The 23,646-nt window shown below is 38.7% G+C and overlaps 1 long non-coding RNA gene across 2 annotated transcripts in view; it reads left to right on the top strand.

The window, feature by feature from the left end:
- Positions 1–23,646, top strand: part of LOC307009947 — a 129,230-nt gene that overhangs the window by 233 nt on the left and 105,351 nt on the right. For both annotated transcript variants that reach the window (XR_013800132.1, XR_013800133.1), the window contains exons 2-3: positions 131–231; positions 10,202–10,355. This is a non-coding gene — a long non-coding RNA (uncharacterized lncRNA). The remainder of the gene's footprint in view (positions 1–130; positions 232–10,201; positions 10,356–23,646) is intronic.

Raw genomic sequence — 23,646 nt, 5'->3', positions numbered from 1 at the left:
GTAAGTTAGGTCAAAACGCCCCTCTTTTGTACACTTGCCTGACGTAGTATCGTATCGTCATTGTAGTAGCAGCATTTTGCCGCAGTAAAAATGACAAAAAAAACTTTTGTTCTCTCAACTACAATTCCAGTATCGTCATTTTTTTGTAGCCTATCTGTTGGATGGATGAACAAGTGAACACCGCAAACCCCCATTGGCATTAGACGAGAGTGAACTAATGAAGGTGTTCAGGTAGGGCCAAGTTGTCACATGTTTTAAATGCTATAAAGTCATATAGTAGGCCTACTGTAGTAATTACTATATTTGTGGAAATCTTTCGATGTTTTTGTATGTTACCTTTTACATTTAGCTGATTCATAGTTTTCACATTTTTACACTTGCTAATTTCCTGTTAAGTTACTGATTTTGCTGTTACAAAGTAGGCTATAGCCAAGGCAGTGGTTTTAACCTTTGAAGGACTCATTTTTCGAAGGCCCACGAGTCACGACATTTTATGTATTTCTTCTGTAATTATGACGCATGCTTGTTTTCTTTCTTCTTCTTTTTTCTCCAAAAACTAGCAATGCTTGTTTATTAAAATAATCACGATTAATTTTGTCATCACATAAGTTTCTAGAACTGTATGATCATTAGTGTGTTTTTTGCTGAGGAGGGGCTGAACTATGATATATATATATATATATTAAAAAAAAAAAAAAAAAAAAAAAAAATATATATATATATATATATGTGGGTCAGTGACGTGCCACACTGATTTGCACTTCCAGGAGCAATAAATATTATATATTTATATAAAATAGGTTTAAAATTATATATATGTTTTAATCTCACATCATTTGTGCTCCTCACTGTTCATAATTGTGTGAAAATTTCAAAAATAGGTAACTTTTAGACTATTAATGTGGTCAAATGTCATACGGTCAAACGGAATTCACTTAAAGTTATTTAAGACAATTGCATTTAAAATTATTAAAAATGTTTCAAAATGATACAATTTTTCATTTGGCATATTTTTTCAAGTCTTAAGAAAAGCATATTAAAGTATCAGTAAGATAGACCTTTAAGAAATGTCATTAGTATCTAAAACAAATTGTTCCGCAAAGACACATTTTCTCTATGTCATACGGTAAAACAAAGTTTAGCAGCCATTTTGGAACTGAATATTAATGACTTAAGTCATGTGACATTGGATGACATCACTCAGAGGACCCCCTGAAGACCAGCCAAGTTGAAGGTAAGTTTAAGATTTTGCTCCTACATTTGAGGTAATTTCACCTTTTCCAAGTGTTACCATGTGTCACAGATTTGGGTGTCATATGGTCAAACGTCAAAAAAGGGTTTAATACATTTAAAATGTGAAAAAATATTGATTTACAGGTGAAATATAAAGTTTAAAAATCAAGGTTAATGGTAAAGGTGAAAGGAGGTGGCCAAGCAACTGCCTGTTATAAATGACAAAGCATGAAACTGTCATAAGGGCAAACAAGAAATGTCATACAGACAAACGATTTTACCGTATGACATGTTGTTATACCATATGACACAGAGCATTTAACTGAATTATTTAGTTATTTCTTAATTGTTATATCACATATATAGTTTGTACAACTAATATGAATTAATATTAACATATATAATATATTTCTGCCTATTTTAAGCATTTTTTCACATTATTACAGATGTCTCTTTCTAGTAAGGAGAGGAGTGCACATTTCCGTGCAAAGCTAAGGGCAGATCCTGCATCTAGAGAGGAGAACCTAGCCAAGAGGAGGGAAAGGTATAACTGTGAGAGTATATGATGACATAGTCTCTCCAGCGTGTCCTAGGTCTTCCCCGGGGTCTCCTCCCAGTGGGAACAGATCCTCGAGCCACCTCAGCTGACCCCTCTCGATGTGGAGGAGCAGCGACTCTACTCTGAGCTCCTCCCGAGTGACCGAGCTCCTCACCCGATCTCTGAGGGATCGCCCAGCCACCCTGCGGAGAAAGCTCATTTCGGCCGCCTGTATCCGGGATCTTGTCCTTTCGGTCATGACCCACAGCTCATGACCATAGGTGAGAGTAGGAACGTAGATTGACCGGTAAATCGAGACGACAGACCGGTACATCGACCGCATTACTGCAGAAGCTGCCCCGATCCGTCTGTCAATCTCCCGTTCCATCCTTCCCTCACTCGTGAACAAGAACCCAAGATACTTGAACTCCTCCACTTGAGGCAGGAACTCTCCACCAACCTGAAGTAGGCAAGCCACCTTTTTCCGACTGAGGACCATGGCCTCGGATTTGGAGGCGCTGATTCTCATCCCAGTCGCTTCACACTCGGCTGCAAACCGTCCCAGTGCATGCTGAAGGTCCTGGTCTGAAGGGGCCAACACGACAACATCATCCGCAAAGAGCAGAGACGAAATCGTATGGTCCCCGAACCAACACCCTCCGGCCCCTGGCTGTGCCTAGAAATTCTGTCCATAAAAATTATGAACAGAACCGGTGACAAAGGGCAGCCCTGCCGGAGTCCAACATGCACCGGGAAGAAGTCTGACTTACTGCCGGCAATGCGAACCAAGCTCCTGCTTCGATCGTACAGGGACCGGACAGCCCTTAGCAAAGGACCCCGGACCCCATACTCCCGGAGCTCCTCCACAGGCCGCCTCGAGGGACACAGTCGAATGCCTTCTCCAAATCCACAAAGCACATGTGGATTGGCTGGGCAAACTCCCATGAACCCTTACTGTTCTTTTTAAACTAAATGTTAAAAACTGATTTTTTCACAAGTTATCTCTGTTGTAAATCTGAATGATATTGTCATGTATTACATATAGCACGTCCTATGTGTTCCTTGTACTGAAAGAGAGTTGAGTTGACTAAAAGAAATATTCATGTGTTGGGAAATATATTCTACTGTTAATAAAAGGTTCACTTGAGATGCCTTGTGTTTCTTTGAAATCATTTTGAATTGGCCTACATGTATTTATTACATTAAAAATGCAATGAAACATTGAAATTGTACTATGTCATACGGTAAAACAAAATATGTCATATGGTAAAACATTGCATTTTAAAATAAATAAAAATAAATACTTTGTTTGTTTACATGGTTCATGAAAATAATGGAGGAGAGCTAGTATGATATACATATATATATAACATCAAGGCATTTTTGACTAATTTCTTTAAAAAAAATAGAACAAATGTCCATAGATGACATGCTGAAGTTGTTAAAAAACTAAATATTTAGTATTTGTGGTGTAGGTGTTTACATTTTGCAACTTGTTATAGAATACTTACAGATCAACTATTACATTCATGGTTGTATTTAACTGTCATGAATATCAAATTTAATTTATTTCTAAAAATCACTTCGTTTTACCTTATGACATTTTCAAGGACTGTATACAAAGAAACACATTAAAATGTCATATATTGTTATTTTTTATAAAGGGCACTAATAAAAACAAAAAATATACACGTAGATTTACACAAAAAATGCTATATTTAATTTGTCCTTTCATTTTTATTTTTTTACTGTTTTGAAATTCTAAAACGTCACTGACCCATATATATATATATGCAGTGTGTTTTATAGATAAAAATAGATATGTTAGATTATTAATTTAACTACATTGAAGTCATCCATGTGAAACCCTAAGGCAGGGGTGTCCAAACTCTGTCCTGGAGGGCCACTGTCCTGCAGAGTTTAGCTCCAACTTGTTGCCAGGATTATGGTGTTATACGGAAACTAATTCTGAGTCATATTCACTGGAGTAGCCTGGTGTGGCACCTAGCCTCAATCCCCCGCATTTCAGTTGTTCTCTGACAGGTTTCCTTTGTGGTAACACTTCAACCATTCCTCCTAAAAAAAATAATTCTCCCCAAAGAGACTATAGCACATATCTTTCATTAATATAGCTAGTGTGATAGAATGTGAAATATAACTTCCCTCTGCCCTTGCCACTTTCTGCATTACTCTGATATTGTGGATGCAGATTCCACTTTCATTAAACCTTTCAGTAATGCACTAGTCCAAAAAATGCTCAAATATTCAGTAAAGCTGCCTTTAAGCAAACACATATCATTACAGCTGAGAGCTCTGTATTGGAGTGTGTGATTGTATATTGCTTGTGTAGAGTGTCAAGCGTACGTGCTACACATTGTGCCTGGAGAGATTGATGTTTTGTCATCCACCTGCTTCTAAGCTGTAAAAGCAAGCGCAGCAAAGGCAAACCTACCCAGCTTCAAAATCCAAACAAAGAAATCTTAGTGGGCTGTTTACATATCTGTGGAAGGATATCTGGGCTTGTGTTGACGGGGTGCTAGAGTGGTTGAGAGATCAGTCCCCGCACAATGGGTGAGTGTTAAATGCTTTTTTTGTTTGCGACAGTGAGGAACAATTTAAAGCGATTTTGGCTTTGGCTGTGGTTTGGAAGAGGGTGAGCCTGGCAACCTCACATAGGGAGAGAGAGGGAGAGAGAGAGATAGAGGTGTTCCTCTTTCCCGTCACATGCAGATTGTTATAGCGTACACTGCACAGGGTTAATGGCAATCCTGAAAAAAAGGATTTAAACAATTATGCTTTTCGGAATTGCTGGAGAAACGCGGATTATTTCTCTCCCCGTGCTACTGCCTTATTGCTGCGGCATCTGCCTTTCTTTTATACCTTTTGAGGAGCGTGATCTATTGTGCATTGTTTATCTCCAGCCATGGTCACTTCTCTGGAATGCAATTGGCTGGAACTACATCGTGTGGGTCTTGCTCCCTGCTTTTTTTCTCCCTCTCCCTCTCTCTCTCTAACAGATTCTTTTGAAGCGAGACAAGAGCAGGGGTGGCCGATTTATCGCGCCTCTCTCTCCTTGCCATGCATTCATCTGAAAGAGAATAAGGAGCTATTGTTCTGTTCCGATCTCGGTAGACGCGCTTTAATGCCGTTTTTTACGAACCGGTTTGAAAATATATTATTTCAAATGTAGATTGTGCGATCCTAGGTGTTGCTTTATCTCATATGATCTAAAACATATTAGAATATGCTTAATGTGTTTGTGAATTTGTTTTATTTAACATTTGTACATTTTATTAAATTTTTATATTTAGAATATGATATAATTAATTGTTTTATTTGTTGGTGTTATTATTAGTATAGTAGTAATAGTATTTATTAATATTATAACATTAATTTACTTTTTTGAGAATCTATATTAGAGAAAATTGTATTTTTTTTTTGTAAATGATATAATTTAGAAATTGTTTTAATCTCCATTTTATTATAGTATGTTATAAAAAAAGATTTATATGTTTAGTTTCTCAGCCTTGAACACCTGTGCATACTAAGCAGACAGAGAGAGTGAACCACTATGATGTAGACTTTGGCATGTGTATTAGTTGCAGCTTTACCAGAGCTCCCATAGCTGCCCATTATTTGAATGACTGGTGTAATGAGACGGATCAAACCCGGTGCTGAGCTGACCAGGGAAGCCGTGCATGTCAGCTATTTGGCCAGGGTCCTGGACCATCATTACACTTTCTTTATGGAGCCATTCAGACTGTACATGAAGCACAATATGTCAGTGGAAATTAAAGTGTCCCAGCACTCTCTCCTCGTTCCTGCTCATTTACCGTGTGCACTGGCCGTTAGCCTTTGCATGTCTGTAATGGGACACCTTCCCATGTCTCACCATCAGCCAAATACTTCAAAGTTATATACTGCTTGGATATAGTTCACCAGTGGATAAAAGTGGATTCTTTTTTTTTAAAGGTTATACCCTGCAGAATATCTACTGCACAAAAGGGCAGACAGTTGTCGCACATTTCAAAACCCTCTTAACTGATCTTTTTGTGTGAATTATGTTAACCAAATGCTTAAGTTGTTGTTTAAAGTTAATATAAAACAACCAAAAAACACTCATTCAGACAAGAGTCAAGGAGGCTATATAGTGAAGGCACATTTTTAAGGGACAATTGAGGCAAGTTGTATACACTTTATTAATTACAGTATTTGTGGCTAAAACAATGATTGTATTTCTGGTATATATTTATTATATGGTACTGTTTTATAAAAACATAAAACATAATTTTTTTTTCATGTTATATGCCTGCTGTATTAAAAAAATGGCTTTCAAAAATTCTTTCACAAATGATTTAAAGCCTTCTAAAATGAATTAATAAAACAAATATTGAAATATTCATAAAAGGTGTGACAGCTAGCCCTAGTCCCCCCTATATTGTTTTGTGCCAACTGTAGTATTGACTATTAGTTGAATTGCATCTATGCTTAGCTGTTAGCACACTGGCACCCACTGCAGTGTGTCTGAATGTACACTATGACTAATTTGCTGTATCACGCTCTGGACCAAACCCTTTTCTTGTGGAGGTGAGGCAGTCAGTGTGAAGACTTAGCCTGGATTACAGGACTTCAGAGATAGCGCTGAATCCAGCCTCCTGTCTGACATGAATTGATCGGATTAGAAAGGGTGGATTCCATCCTTGAGGGGAAACCAAGCACGTTGTATATAATTGACTTTTTTTCTCCCTCCATGTCTTGTGGGTTGGCAGCGCTAGCAGAAGGGAATACTTTGGTGGGTAAATATCAGAAAGGACTCGGGTTTGACCAGGTTGGCGGAGGCTTAGAAAGCCGATCGATATCACTGGTGTTGAGTTGCAGTAGCGGCCCATGGACACGGCGCAGAGGAAGAGTCTCTGCGCTGTGATGCTCGACCTGCACATCCACCGAGGTCCAAACGACTCTGCCACTGGTCTTGTTTCAGAGGGTTTTGGTTGTTTACCTCCTTTGTGCTCTTTTTCATCCACTCTCTCCCCCCATCCTCTGCTCTCTTAAACTTCGCTGTTTGCTCCTACACAGTGGAATAGACACACATGCTCCAGCTCATCAGAGTGGCATGGATAAGGTTTCATCTCTTTTGGTAAATCCTAGTGTCAAAAGTGGAACTCTCACATACAGCTTTGAATCGGGCACATCCGGTAACCTTTGAAGTGTGTGTGGAGAACAATCACAGTCATGTGAGAAGGGCTCGGTAAATGTTAGATCAGGAAAAAAAAATGACTAGTAAAACAGTCTTTGCTCTTTACATGAATGATGGCTCTCAGCAGTTGCAGTTCAGTTGTTACTTTACAGTATCTCCTTCAAGGTCATTAAACAAAATTAATTTACATTATCCATCAGCTGTATGTTGTTTTAGTAATTTTTTTTGTTATTATGAATTTCCTTTAAAGTAGCAATTTTCTAAAATTGTATTATTATTTAGTTATTTTATACCCATAATTTGTGACCTTAGAGCAAGCTAGTTTAAAACATTTAAAGGGGTCTTATTATGTTGTTCCATTTATTTATTTTTTTTACTTTAGTTAGTGTGTAATGTTGCTGTTTGAGCATAAAAGAGATCTGCAAGGTTACAAAGCTCAAAGTCCACTCTAAAGGGAGATATTTTATTGAACAGAATTCCCTTTTCAAGAACTACAACGAACTCGTTTGGAGATTCGCCTTATTTCCGGATCTTATGAAGTCCCATCGGTACTCATTTAAACAATCCCCACCCATGGAATACGCAAAAAGGGGGACGAGACCTGGTTGAGCTGCACTAGAAAAGACAGTGTTGTCACTGTCAGAGACAGTTTTTTCTCAACATTTCCAAAACTCATTTGTTTTACCTTCCGAAGGCTGACAAACTTAAAGTGGTTAAAACGTTTTGTTTTTTTTAAACACTGTTTCTGAACATTATAACCTCATCGTTAATGTGCTGCACATTTTATGGAGAACAGCTTGTTTTCTATTGCTTTTATAAGCTCTTGTTTTTGTAAGGCTGTTCAGCGCCCCTTAGGAAAATTAACCATGGCTTTGAGATCGATTATGGTTTGTATTACCTTGGTTTTCTGTCAAATATCATGATTAAATGGTGGATAACATTGTATCTATTGTGTATGAGAAAATTACAAAAAACATACTACTCCGAAACATCCTGTGAAAACCGTGCTTGCAAAGTCTGTGCATGAAATCCGTTCGACACGATCCTCTTGTTCGTTAACATTGTCAGGGTCTGAATTCGTCTCAAATTGGTTTGAAATTTACGTTATCCTTATTCATATTTACACTAGAGAAGAACTTGCTGTTATGGAGGAGCAGGACGTTTCCCAAACATGCGCTAAAAGCTGCTAATCACAACACACTGGGCCAGCTAACCAATTACAGCACATTTCGTATTTCGGAAGGAGGGGCTTCATCGAAAACTGCGTGTTCAAACCAGACTGGGGAGAGAGGAGCTGTAATAATGTAAAATATGTGAAAAATAATGCGTTTTTTGAACAATCAAGCATGAAAACATTCTAATACACCCCAAAAACAAAATCAAGACTTCGTAAAAGGGCATAATAGGACCCCTTTAAGCAGCAGCATCCCCTATATATGGGCATTTTATCGGCATGTTAGGAAATAATAACTTTATAAATAAAGATATAGGCCTATGCATGATATAGCCCTATACAACGAACTATAATATTAGGTGTGATTAATTATATTATATTTCTTTATTTCTTTATATTCTTATATTCGATTGACAGAACTAATATATAGGCCTATATTTTGATGAGCCCATTTCATCTTCAATATTGTGTCATTAGACCAGAGTCTCTGTGAAAAATTGCAATTCTTCACATAACCATGTGTTAAAAACTGAGCACCTCTACCGTTTTGGCAAAGAATTAGGTTGAGCTTAATGGATCAATTTTTTGATTATTAAAGCCAAGTCTCTGCGCCGAGGCGTAATGCGTTCAGCATTGATCCCTCTCCAGCCTTTTATTGCCGTTACTCCAGTGCCTCTCACATTTAAAAGATATGTTCACACGAATAAAGATTTTACAAAGTGACACGGGGATAAATAAGATCTTGGAGTTCAGAGATCACATTCTTAAAGGAAGGTACAGACTGGAGGGAGCACTCAGGGAGCCTTGAGGGATGCCACAAATTTTGAAACTACCGCATAAACGTGATTCCTGGAAAATTGAAGCCAAAAAAAGACTTAACACTGGGCAGTTTTATATTTGATTTCCTTGTGTACTACTAAAGTTTCAGTGATGGTGGATATCATAGTGTACACCAATGCCTAATGACTCTTTTGTTCCTGTATTATATTAGATTGATATAAAGTATCAATTTGTTCAACATGTTTTTGTTCGAGCATATCTTGATTCATGGTCAGTCAGATGTTGGAACTATACTAAATTTGATTCTGATTTAGAGGATGCTGTAGAAAAAGCATCCCGACATGTTCAAAGGGCCGAGAGCATATGGAGTCTTTATTGACCATATGAGTTGAAATGAACCCAAAAGCATGGCGCATAATGATTGTTGCACACTGGGCCCACGAGCTGTGCCGTGAGCTAACCAATCAATATCCCATCAATAGCTTTTTATTAAAATTGTTCGCAAGCAAATCAAAATCTATATTGTTTTCACTGAAGAAAAGAGTGTGAAATATTCCATTTATGCTTTAGTCAGATGAACGGAGTGAAATATTGGTTTCTACGCATGATGGAATTAGCGCTTGTTGCCTACACGTATTGTTATTAGAATACCTCGCCCGGATTGATTTTACTAAGCGATGCGTTTGTGATTATCTTATTTCCATTCATTTCAACTGAGCTGAATTAACTATCATATTACCTCAGTATAAAGATGAGATTAATAACACAAGTACTCATTATACTTATGAGATGAATGATATGCTGCACAGGCTGTATCGATTCAGCTGTGAGGAGAGAGCGTGGGGCTGGTTGCTTATCGGCAAGCTCTTATCGTTTATTTACTGCTATATATTGAGCAGTACAGGCCATTTAAACGAGTCTATTTCACCAGCTTGAAATATGAGCCACCAGAATTCTCGATACTGCATCTGTCACTACAAAAGTCCTTTTTTCCGCTCCTCCTTTCCACTCAGCATTGTTTAGCTGTTTAAATCAGATCAGTAATCCTCCCTCTGTTATAGACCATTAGACATACAATAGAATTTGAAAAGCATCTTTATTTAGATCAACCGTTCTGAATATTACTGAATAAACTACCCACCTCTTCGCTTTCCCCGAGCTCAGAGATGAACGAGGGAGGAAAAAAAAGAAAGAAAGCAAAACAGATAGTAGGTGTGGAGGCTGAAAAAGATATTCACTGAAAGTTCCCATTGCTGGGGTTTGTTTCTTATCTTTGCAGACGAGTGGGAAATCAAAGACTGGAATGCTGGGAGAACGCTGGGGAAACTGACGGAGGGGTGAGCTTTGGAAAGGAGGACGGATACTTCCTGTTCCTGCTGGAGTGACCCGCAGGTCTGAAGAGGAGTGAGGGAGAGAGAAGGCGGAGAAAGCGAGTGAGTATGATATGAGACGGTAGCAATGAAAGCACAGGAGGAAATGTGTTGGGAATAGAGTTAGTATGAGAAGGAAATATTGATTAATAGACCTTTACAGGGAAGTTTGGCCTAGTGTGTCTTGGGTCGCTATTTTACCCATGATGCTTTTTTTTTAAGGGTTGCATTGACTTTCACAGGTTTTCATTCACAGGGTTTCTTTACAGGTCATTGCATTTTAATCTAATCCACCAGTCAAATCCAGTTATGTTTTTATACTATATAACGTAGGGCAAACCCAAGGTCATAACCTTTATATTTGTAACATTGTCATATTTGAGTGAAATTTCAAATATTTCACATTGATATTTGACATTTTTCAGCGTCGTATCATGATATCGAAGCTTTATCCTTCACAGGCAGTTGCAATTATGTCAGGAAAGAATCTGCAGTCGCACATGCCAGCCAAAAGAGGGCAACATGATTTCAAAATTCCTCCACATACTAGGATAGCACAGCGTCTAGAGGGTTAAACGTGTAAGTAACAATAATTTACATTTGCATTTGGAATGGCTTCCCTATTCTGTCAGTCGGCAGTTCAAAGCAGTTCAACACTCTTGGCGACAAAGGAAGGTGTTGTCACATGTGTGAGATATTCCGGGGCTGAAATGAAGTTGCTCACCGTCAGCGTGTCATCACGGAAGGACATCTCCTCTGTGATGACTGAATGAAAACAAAAGAGAAATGACATTAACCTATCATTGCTGAAACAACCTGCTGTCAAGAGATAGTGTAGCCTGTGATCATTAGGTCCATTATATTTAGGCAGTTCCGGTGTTTAAGAGTGATGTTATTTAATGAGTTTTTTTTTTTTTTTTTACATTAATGTAGATTTAGCAGATCTCGGAAACGCTGGTGATATTACATTCCAGATTCGCCATTATCACTCATGAGCTTTTTCAATATAACTGCACATGTGCTTTGCATCAATCAAACGAAGGCTAATATTCACAGCAGAATTATTATGGCAAGATTGTTCTGCTTCTTTCTTCCAACTAAGAGTATTTTGACAGATTACAGCAAATACTTACTTTTGCATTGCAAGTGTACAAATGCACACACGTACACATATGCATGTGTCTGTGTGTACTTTTCTGGTTGTGAAAAAAGACATTGCAGCATGTATATATGGGCTGAATGTGTTTGGTGCATGTATGCAAATTTTCTTTATATGTGGTTGCTCAGCACAACCTGCATCTCGTATGCAAACACTTTTTTTTTTTTTTTTTTTAAGAAATTGACAGCCTGTTTTAACACAGGCTGCTGCTTATGTGAGTTGGCAGTCCACTGCAGGGAAACTGAAGAAGGGTCAATTGCACTTCAGTCTCTGACCAGCAGAGGGCGGCCTTTCCAGTCTGGGCAAGCAAGAGGTCATTTTTGTGGGTGCATGAAACCATTTTTTGGTTTTAGAAAAATGAGCATGTTATTTATTTACATTAAAAACAGCATTTAAAACAAAAACAAAAAGTAGCTCATAAAAACATTAGTTGAAACAAAAAATATACATCAGATAAGATGAGTTGTATTGTAATATTTAATGCATCTAATTTATATGCATTTATTATTATTTTTATGCATACATAAGCATAATCAAGATTATTATTACTACTATTATTCATTTAGAATAATTTGTTCATTAAAAAAATATTTGCTCCTGTTTTACACATTTTACAAAATCACTTTGTGTAATTTTTTTCCTTTACTATTTTAGTCTAATAGTTTTATTCTCCATTCAGTGTCTCACGTTCAATCTCTTATCGCTCCTGTCAGTATTATTTCCCTAACAGTAATGCACTTGTAGAACAATTCAATTAGGCTGGACATGCTGTACAATTAGGTTTTCCTGTTATGGAATTTAACGGTAAATTACTTGCATATTTCCCAGTCATTTGCAAGTATGCAGGGCCCATTTCATCTGTCTCTGAATAGGACTGGAGAGAAATCACACTGCTATCCTTTTCCCTTCAAACCTGAAACCAGCGGCTCGACATTAAAGAACTAAAGGTCAGACAAAACTCTTAAAGTTGAAGGTGACCTATCTGAGCCTCATTTAAACTTCCTGTGGCAGTGCAGTTCTCCAGATCACTGTGATTATGAAACGACTGTTTTATCAATATCATCGCTGCCCTTTGCGGGTGCAGCCGTGCTTGTGAGATGCAGATCTCTCGCAGAATGTCACATTAAACAGGTTTACAAACACTCTGTCTGCTTATAAATTGAGTAAACACGTGTTCCTGCGCGCATCCCTGCGATGACTAATTATGAAACTTTAGTTTTTTCGTGGGCTTTTTTGTTGCAACTGGGTTAAAGTGTGAATGTTAGATTTGCTGATGTCGGCATTTAGTATTTTTAAAGCCACAACAAAGAAGCGCGTGTTTGTTTCTTTGCATTAAGCTAATTGATCGCTGCATGCTTTTGACTGATATGCAAACCGTTGTTTTGTAATAAATTAATTCAAGTGAAATCTAGCTGCTGGAATATTCATACGACTGTAAACGCATGCACATGTTTTTTATCGTTGCAGGATAACTTTAATTAAGCTCACTTGAAAGTAGATTATCTGTGTCTTTATTTTTGAGTTGTATAACGCTCAAAACAACACGCTGAAGTCTATTAGCACGTTCGCACAAAACGTTCCACAAGCTTTTTTGTACGCCTTTCCTCCTCGTTTCTAATTGCCGGCTGATATTTTAGCCCTCTGAACTGAATGGAAGCTATTCTTGCCACAAGCCTGTTCGCTGTGTGCCACAGATGTACGTGGCTTTTCTCAGTCTACCCGTGTAGACCGTCGCGGAGAAGCACATTTCTTCTCTTCACTGTAACTGACATGACACCTTCTCCTCAGCACGGATCCAGGGATGTGTCTAATCGGCGCTGGCAGAACACTCTCTGCTTAATTTTAGCCATAATGGCTGTGAGGGGTGAAATGATACTTTAAAGAGGATAGAGAGGGAGCGAGAAGGAGAGCGAGAGACAGTGAGAAGGAAAAGGGAAAAAAAGAGAAGAGAACTTGAAGGTGATTAGTTGTTCTGGAGAATCTTGGCTGTGGAGGCAGGAACACTAATCCTTGCTTTGGTTGGAGCCATTTTGCGCAATAGGTCCCTGATTCCGCCCCCTCTCAATTTTAAGACCCGTGTCAAGCTCAAGCTCCTCTCCTGCGCCTCGCTGCTCTCATTTCCTATGCCTTCTGGCGAAGCCTGCTATTTATAAGAAATCATTTTTCTTCTTGCTTTTATTTAATTCTTTCCTACTTGTTTGATTTTCTGCCCTGCTTAGGAAGGTGGCCAGATGAGTGGCAGGGATCCAGAGGGTTCCACCGCTCGCATTCTCACACCCAGAATCCTCTGTTGTGGCCCAGCTGCCTCTCTGGCTACCTGAGCCTCATAAACGCAACGACGCATGCGCATGCATAGTCTCTAGTAATCGTATAGTAATCTATATAGCCCAGAGCTCACTGTTCAAATGCCTTTGTTAAAAGCGCTGCCTTTCTTTTGCTATAGTGCTATAGGCTTCTAGACTGGTTGCGAGCGGGCTAACAAGCGCTCTGATCCAGATCATATTATGTTTATATTGATAGGTGCATCCTCATCAAAGTAGAGCTTTAGGCAGTTTCTCGTCGCACATGTTTTAGAACTAATGTATTGCCTGATTCAAGCCTGATTTTAATTGCCTCTTGAGTGGACTTTTTGCTGTGATATCTATTGATATATTTATTATTTGGAGCATGTACAACATGGGCAGTTTAAAATTCTTCAGGAATAGAGATGTCTTTAAAGGAGTTTGTAACATAAAACAAAACCTGGAATTTGGTAGACAAAGTGGGAGGTTAAGTTTTAGAAGTTCTCATTGCAGGTCTCTCATATAATTCAGCTGTCACTGCGTGTCTGAATCCTCATGCGAGGCTTGCATTAGGAAGATGTTGAAACGTATGGAACAGCGAATGCTGAATTACCTACTGTTGAAACGTTTTGTATAGCAGGAGTTTTTATTGTGGTTTCACCTTTTTTTTTTTCCTCACCTCCAGTCAGTAAAATTAATTTCCCTGACCTTCGAGCTCTCAGAGCAACAGGGCTTAAATTCCACATATTACTATTGTGGCTTTTTATTTTACTATGAAATGCATGAAACAGGATAATGAGGGCTCAGGGAATCTACTTATTGATTTTTATTTCAAGGCTAGAAATAATAATTAAAGACAGAACAAACCAGCACCTGGTCCTTGGTTGAGTGGTTTTAGAAATACATTTGTGTTTAAAGTGCTATTTTAGTTGTGAAGAAATATGTACTGGTTACATATAAACCAGTGGTAAGGTGTGTTTGTGTTAAGGTGGTAAAGCTGATGATGCTACTATGCAGTATTTAGAGCTAAACCACTGAATTTTGTGGGGGAAAAGTGCATACATATATATATCAACTTTTGTTTTTAGACATAGCCTACTATTTCAAATGTTAAAAAACATTGATGACAAATTAACTGTACAATTGTTGTAAATAAGTAATGTTACATCATTTTGTATTTTTATAGTTTAGTAAAAAGATATTATTTAACCAGGTTTAGAGTCCATCACCAGGTGTCATCTATAAAACATTAACCATACTGCTGTAAGAAAAAAAGAAACACTTGTGTCTATCGGACCATTAATAATATAATGAATTGAGTAATGTTTTTAACACCTCCGTTGAGTCAAGCCAAGAAGTCTCTATTTCTGAGTGTTGTCTTGAAGCGCTGCTCCACTGTCCCTGCCAGCCATTTCCAATCAATCGCCGAACGACGGGCAGGAGTGGCAGGAAAGAATTAATGAAGGAAAAGTTTTCAGACCCGGTGTCACTTCATGCCAAGAAAGTTAGTCTGAAACCCTAATGTGCACTGGAGACGGCCGGGGAGGGGGGTGGGGAGAGCAGTGTCCGCTGAAAGATATTGATATAGATTTTAATAAATGTACAGGCGATGACACCTAAAATGCCACTTCCACAATGCAGTTTGACAGTGTATTTGTACTAATAACCCCTAAGAGTGTAGATGAAATAGTGGCTGCTCCACTGTAGCCATGATTAATGTGGCTGAAGTAATTAAATTCCATTAGGCCCCGGGATCACCTGCCAGTGGAAGCGGGTGGCGGGCTACGGTGAGACAGCCATCCTGGACCCAGAGACTAATGCTTTTTAAAGCAGCGCTCCCAATCCCGGCCAAGGATACGGTAACGGAGGACATCTGCTCCCCGTTGATGGCTGAAGGTATTGATGCATTGGATCATTAAGGGGGAGGGGGGGGGGGGGGGGGGGGCGCTTAGCGGATGGTACCAGCGCAAAGCTGTGTTTTCGCTGTTGACAGGAGAGATGCACCAGAAGAAATGCGTGCGCCGTGTCTGCGCTGGCAGAGCGCTGTAATCTCTGGGCGTGGAAGGCAGCAGAAGCCTGGCTGCGGGCTGTAGCGTTGCAAGGCTCAGTGGGAGTAGCTTTACTCTGGGTGCAACATTGGACTGTTGTTGTTGCTTTTTTTTTTCCTCTCTGCAGCGGTACTCCGTCCTCCCGGTAGATGGGTACGGCACCGCCCCCCACGTCCCCTGCTGTTTTGCAGCAGATTCCCGAAGACTGGCATCATTGCTAGCGGAGAGAGGCCCGTGCCCTTTGCAAATGGCTACAGTAATGACCCACTTGGGAGGCAGCGGGTCGCTGTGGATGCGGATGTGTCCAGGTGCCACAACATAAGCATTTCATTAAATATTGAAGCGACTGCTTTCAGTTATTGAGGCGGAGGGGAAAAAATTTGGCCACATTCCAAAAGTGACTAAACGTATGTGAGATGCGAACATCTCTCTCTCGTTCTCTCTTTTTCTGTCTCCTCTCTCTAATCACTTTCTGGTTTTACTTGACCTTTCTTCTGCTAATTAGTTGCCTTCTTGAAATGCATTATGGGTAATCTATCTTGGGCGATCCAGCTTCCCCCCCTCTTCTCGCTCCGGTAATCACTCCAAACGTATGAATGATTTATTCAGCGGAGCTATTTCTCACAATCTTAAAATACACAAACCATAAAATACAACCCAATTATTACCTCACGCCTGCAAAAACCGGACCAGGGCCCGCGCCTGTGTTGTGTAATTGTGGTGACATTGAAGGAGAGAGAGTTATCTGGGATGTGCACGAGCAGAAGTGGGCTGGAACTTGCAGCTGCAGATGAGAGCGGTAATGTAAGGTGTTGAGATGTGCAAACTCGCGCCCATGCTGTGTTAAATGCTGCGTGTGCGGTGGTCTGTACGCGAGTAGTTTTACATGGGCTGAGGAAAGAGCTACGTCCTTGTTACACACCCGGAGCAAAAACAAAAAGCCTTATGAGATGCAAATCGTTATTCAGCAACCCTGCTACTCTATGGATATTTGTGTGTGTGTTTTTTGTACATCATTTTGTGAACTTTCGTTTAGAAAAAAAAAACGTATTAATATATATTTTATTTAGTAATTATAATGGTAACACTTTAGAATACTGTTCCTTCATTGATGAATAACTACACAGGAACAAATGAGTAATGCACTATTAACATTCTAGTAACTACTAACTAACAAGAAAGTCTGATTCACAAATTAGTAATTAATAGCATTCAGTCTAATGTGGTAGTTCACTATTAGCTAATCAGTTAGCTATAATATACTATTAGCAACTACTATTACAAAAATAGATTTTGTAAGATTTTGAATAGTAACTCCTTCCGATGGATCTGGTAACACTTTAGTCAATGCTAGTGTATTCTCATGATCTTCACTTTAAAATAAAGATCCAAATAATTAGTAGTTCCTTTAGAAAGATGTAGTAACACTTGAGTCATTACTATCCAAAACCTTACAAAAACCCCAAAAGCTTACAATGACCTCAGTCAATATTAGGTAGTTATCAAGCTTTTCACTTTAGAATACTGATCCAAATTATTAGTAGTTCCTTTAGAAGGATGTACAGTAGTAATGAACTTGATTCATTACTAATGGGTTACCATTAGAACCTGTATATAGTAGTTTTCTAAAGTGTTACCATTATTATTATGAGTTTTGTTGTTGAGTAAATTCACCTGCAGTTCTTGTTAGCTTTCATGCAAAACGAGAGGTTATTTGTGCACTTGTTTTGTGTCTGAAAGAATTGTGTATTTGATATGTGCGCCCACTGGTAGTGGGTACAGCAGATGTGTGGCGCTGGGGCCCCCGGCTGCTGCCAGCTCCTGGGATCCTGTGTTGACAAGTGCCTTCAGGTGCACAACACTCCCCATTACACACATAACAGAGTTAGTCCCTGACACGGAACCAGAGCCAGGGAACACAGTTAGAGCCCTGTGTGTGCGCATGTGTGAGAGTTTTAAACCTATTTGAGTGATGAATTGGGAAGAAGAGTTTGAAATGCGCAAGAATTGTTGGTTGTAAACCAAAACTACTTGTTCTGAAAGTATTGGACAACAACAGAGATTTGGTGTTGAGATTCTTGGCCTGCACAGTCATATGAGGTAAATGCCAAAAAAAACCCTCCAATTTAATTGTGATGGCTTTCACACTAGCAGTTTAGTTAGAAACAGAGCACATTTGTCATATGTAAAATAGTCACATAACAATAAAATGTTTTTCTTTTTTGGGGGTTTAAATATAATATATTTGCATAAATTATTTTTGCAAAGATAAATAAACATGATTTAACTTCTAACCTATTTTAATTTTATATAAATAAATCCAATAAACGCATTTTATTACATACTTTAAGAATGTGTGTTGAAGCCCAAGATTTGTTTAAAATATCAATGACAAATTAGTTAGTGCTGTGTGTGTGTGTATATATATATATATATATATATATATTTGGTGTTAATAATAGATCTTCAAAGTGTTACTGAATCTGTCTGAATGGAAGACATCGTTTCCCTGAGAATTATATGTGTGGGTCTCCATGAATATGCATCAATTAAATCTGAAATAAAGAGAAAGGACAATTTATTGCTCTAAGGATTTATTCAATTTAACTCTGTAATTGCTTGCAATTCACTTGCTCATTATAGTACAATTTAGTGCATTTAACAGCAGCTGTTATAGAGTTAATGACAAGAGCTATAGGGAGGATCTACATTATCCCAAATGACTCTGTGCAAGGTGTAATTCCACACTCAAACACTCATTCAGCATACAGGAACCACATGAATGAGGTTTAAAGTGAGTGTACATTTTAAAATAGAGACTGAGGGAGAAATCATGGATTTCTTTAATTGAATAACAATTCACTGATGTAAACTGATTCCAAGAATGGATACTAGATTCAAAAAACATTTAAAATATTTGTAGGACACAATTACTACAGCAGCTAACATGATTTGATATAATCTCACAAACATGTGCCCAGATCACATTTCACCTGTCCCAAGAAGCAATAAATAATAATAATAATAAAAGGCATGAGTGTTTTAATTGTAAATACTGTAAAAAATAATAATATATATTTGTATTTACTATTTATATTAGCATAAATGAAAGGCAGCAACAAATACTATCATGTACAATTTAAGCTAGTACAATATATTATACAATTTAATGAACACAAATATATACTTAATTGTCATTAGAATATCACAGGGCTGCTTCTTGATTTTTATTTATTTATCATGAGTAGGCTATTCCTTTTCTCAACAAAATATTATTTAACATTTTTGATTTAGGGGTGAAATGTTGTATGACCAATACATGTTCTTGACAGGTTTTGTGAAGTTCACAACTAATGATGATTATCAACAACAGTAATAATTTATCCCTTTTGATGCTTGAAATTGCATTTGAGCTGACATCCTTTAATATTGTTTGGTCATCACTAGTCGGACGGTATGCTATTTCATCTAGATAGATTATTGTGGTTGTTCATGTATTGAATATTTTTGTATGAACTTCTCTCTCTATGTGTGTGTGTGTGTGTGTCATAGTGTCAGTCACTATTCTAAAGGTGTTCAGACTGTGTGTGAACTGACTGTTAAGATGCCTTTGAGCAGTGGCCGTGTTTTCTGTCTGATTGTTTACCCCTCTTCTCCCCCCCCCCCCCCCCTTCTCCTCCCTCTCTCTCTTTCTCTCTGCTGTAAGTCTAAAATTTTAATTATGCTGCCTGACAGGCTCAGTGCATGATGCACGGCCATGCATCCATCACAGAGCGAGGGCCAGTGGCGGCCCATGCCTTGCCTGGTTCCTGAACGCCGGAGCAAGGGCTGAGCAGCAGGTGCCATATTACTGTGTACAGAAAAGCAATTAGGAAGCATATTGGATGAATGAGGAGTGCATTAATATTAGCGAGTACATTTGTCAGTGGGCTTGATGCGAGTCTTTTTCTTTTCTTTATGCAACATTAAGATTGTGGCGCTCATAAATTCTCTGCTTAAATTGCCATCTGTTTCCCTGTCAGGGCACTCTGAGACTCTGAGAAGAGAGGAGGGGGATATGAAAGTTTTCTTCTTCCTCTCTCTCTCTCTCTCTCTCTACTCACTCACTCACTCGCTCATCTGATCTTTCTGTTCTTTCTTTAGGATGATGGTAGCTTTGCAATTTATCAAATGTTTGACATGCTAAATGGATAGTTCACCTAAATATTCAAATATTGCGATTGTTTACTCATCCTCATGTCAAAAGGAAAGTTTAACTGAATGTGCATGCTGCTCTTTTCAATGAGAGTGAATGGTGACCAGTCAGGCTCCAAAAAAAGCATAATAAAAGTTATCCGTACTGTGCATGTTATATTATTATTAAAATATTTCTTTAGCCACATGACGGCTTTGTCTGAGGAAAAGATTCGCAACTGCCGAAACTCCCCTTCGCAACTGGTTTCAAATCTCATTCACGTATTATATTCAAATTGTGCCCATAAAGATGTCGTCAAGATGTAGATGATGCCAAATGTCATTGCTTTCTAAGTATCTCGCAACTGATCGTGATGTTCCAATTTTTTTAATGCGCACATTTAAATCACACAAATGAGATTTGAGAGGATTATAATAAATAAATATGAACTCAAAATTCAGTCTGTCCCTCATACAAAGGGACCAAAATTTAGCCGAACACCAAAACATTTTCAAAAATTTATTTTTAGTTATTGGGTAATTGGACTACTTCGGCCTTTCAGGGTGGCATGTTAAACAGTTAAAATGTGTCATCACCAGAAAATTGCTAAGCAAACACCACTGTTTCGGTCTATGATTCCTGCTGGTTTCCCCAAAATATTTTCATTGCTGAAATTTCCATTTCACTCCATTGTATGGAAAAGAGCAGCCACGATAATCTACAAAATATATAATTTTGTATTTACTGGGAGAGAGAAATGTGAACGGGAGAGATCATTCTAGTTTGGAACAACATGAGGGTGAGTAAGTCACGTGTAAACTTTTCCTTCAACCTTTCCTCGTTGTTTGAGCTCGCTGTCGGCATATACCTAAATCAGATTTGTTTTGCATTTTTCTTGTAGAGGAGATATTTTTAAGTCGATTTTATATTTAATTAAGTCAACATGCGGACTGTAAAATATTCCTTGGCAAGAGCATGTTAAAAGCACGGATTAAACCGGTGTGGCTTTTGGGAAAAAGGAAAACTGTCTGTCCTCCCTTTCTTTTTTTATTGTCTTTAACCCGGAGAGGAAGAGCTGCTCGTCGCTCACTCTTTTTGGCACGATGGCCACATTCTCAGGGCTATCATCTCAATAACACGGACGGCTTAATGACGGCACGTCCAAGTGCTGTCACAGGGAGATTACTGTCAGTGCGTCCCATGCCCGCAGGGGATGTGGGGGTGTGCTGAGCTCGATTGGAGGGGGGCAAGGGGGGATAGCATAGAACCCCATGATAATTAGCCAGCCTGCAGTGTGCATAAAGCAGTCTGAACAGCCAGTAGAGCGGCAGAGAGGGCAGCGTGTTCACTCTTTGTGTATCTGTTCTCTCTTCCTTTGACTTCAACTCAGCCCAGTCGAGTGAGACTGCTGGGAGTGGTACTTGGGCACTGTAACAACGCTTAAGACAGGTATAGCGGGTAACTGGTGACTTAGCAGACAATATGTGGTTCTTTGCAGCCAATTTGATTCGAGCATATGTAGATTACTTGAAGATATTAGTGCTGTGTTGAAAAATCAGCGCCTCTGTGGAGCTGTCATGTGGCTTTGAACAACAGATCACATGTCATTAAACATCCACGACCCCTACCAGCACTATCATCGCAGACAGTTAATATACACCCTTCATGTGCACACAATTTGGGTGAGGATTTCTGTACACTCTGGGCTTTGTTTGCTCATTTTAATGTGAGTCAGTGGCCGCCAAATCTGACCCTCCAATGCGGTTGCGTTCACGCTGGCTGCCTGTTATTAAAACATTTTCCCTTTTGAGAATTATATTCAAATAATTCTGTTGCCAGTGTTGTCAGCCAGCTACGATTTAACTGACTTGTCAGTAGCTAGCTGCCATAATCTGTATTACAGGCACTGGCACAGAGATTAAAGATCAAGAGATTTTAGGAAACTGAGAGGGAAAAAAAAAGAAAAAGAGAGTTTGGACATTTATGTGGCAGAATTCCTCTGTAAATAGACATTAAATGTGGGTTACTTTTAAAAGACCTCCTTGCATGAGGTTTATGCCTGGAAAACTGCGGTGTCCCATTTGAAAAGAGAAGACAAACTTGGCATATTCTCTATTTACTTAGTATCTTTTATATTATTTAATTTTATTGGCTTATGGATCACCTTAAAGCAGACTTACTTATACGGGATTTACAATATGACTTTGATCATTGAGAGAGCCAGACCCAGAATTGGTTTAATCTAAATGTTGAACTATAAATCAATTATAAATATAGCTACCGGTATGTATGTTGTTGTTGTTGATTCTGTTTTCCCTTCACAACAATTCAACCGTCTTTACTCTTCAAAAGAGTCATTACACCAGTCGTCAGTGTCACATGGTCCTGAAATCATTCTAATATCAAATGATTCATTCTTTATTTTAAGCTTACTTCTTGATACTATATTGGACAAAGCAACGGTCATAGATGCATTTTTTTTTGTACTATTTTGGATTTATTATTTGTCAAGTCACTGTGACTGGCAACCTGAACATTCATAATAATTCTATCCAAGGGGGTTTCAGTCTCTCTAAAATCTGTTATTAACTGTTCTCAACACTCAGAATCTATTATTGCCACAGATACAGGTTCTAGGTCTCGTTCAATTTGGTTTGGTGTACATTGGAAAGAAAGAAATGTCAATCAAAAAATATTTGATCCTCACTTAAATTAAATGTATATATATTCTCTATTACTCCTAATATTGCTGAAATGCACATTGTTTATTTAATTTCATAACCATACAACATTCAACTAGCCCCTGAAACAGTGTACTGTAAGTTATGATTCCTCAGTTCTGGGTATAAAATTTAGAAACCAGAGCTCTTGGATCATGCGTACCCATGACATACATAAGCTCATAGCAGCGTACATCTGTGTGTGAGTCCACAATTGAAAGTACCTGAGGCTTGTCTGTCTTTGGCATAAATCACATTGGTAACAAGACCAAGTTTATCTCTCCTGTAGTGCGACTGAAGCTCTCAACAGGTCTGTGCATGATCCGGTGCTATTACGCTGTCTAATACCTTCTCATTGTTATTCATTGACTATAACATGGCTCGTTTTTTTTCCTCCGCTCTTGCCTTCCCTCACAGCTCCATTTATGAATTGCTGTAACCTCTTTTAAGAGTGCCGTCTAATTGATCTAATTCAGCGCTAACGGATGTTCTCTGTTATTACAGATGATCTTGGAGGCAAAGTTGGTAAAAGCATTAATAATCTGCACTCGTTGTGCAGTGCCGTGGCACGCCTGAACATGCCGGGGGGTAATCATGCAGTCCATAGGGGGCGCATGAAGCCATTAATAATATTAAGGAAGATTGTTCGGCCCACAGTCACTCACCTAGTCTAAATGGAAGGCTGTAGGTGGGATTCAATGTAATACCGGCAGTACCAGATACAGCAAGCCACAAACTCACACCGGTGTGTTCAATATCCTCTTTCTTCATGTTTTGTACCTGACATCCTATCGCAAACCCACACTCCACTCAAAAGCAGTTGTTCAACACCATGATGATGGTCTGGGACTCTACACGAAGCCAGGATCTCTTCTCAAATCTCTCATGAGAATGGTTTGCTAGCTTGGCGAAGGTTGTTTGATATTTCCTAGCTGGTCTCGACTTTCTTCTCTCTCTCCTTTGCCTCCTAA

This window comes from Phoxinus phoxinus, assembly GCF_949152265.1.
Source record: "Phoxinus phoxinus genome assembly, chromosome: 14".
NCBI lineage: Eukaryota > Metazoa > Chordata > Actinopteri > Cypriniformes > Leuciscidae > Phoxinus > Phoxinus phoxinus.
This window is presented reverse-complemented; position numbering and strand designations above follow the sequence as displayed.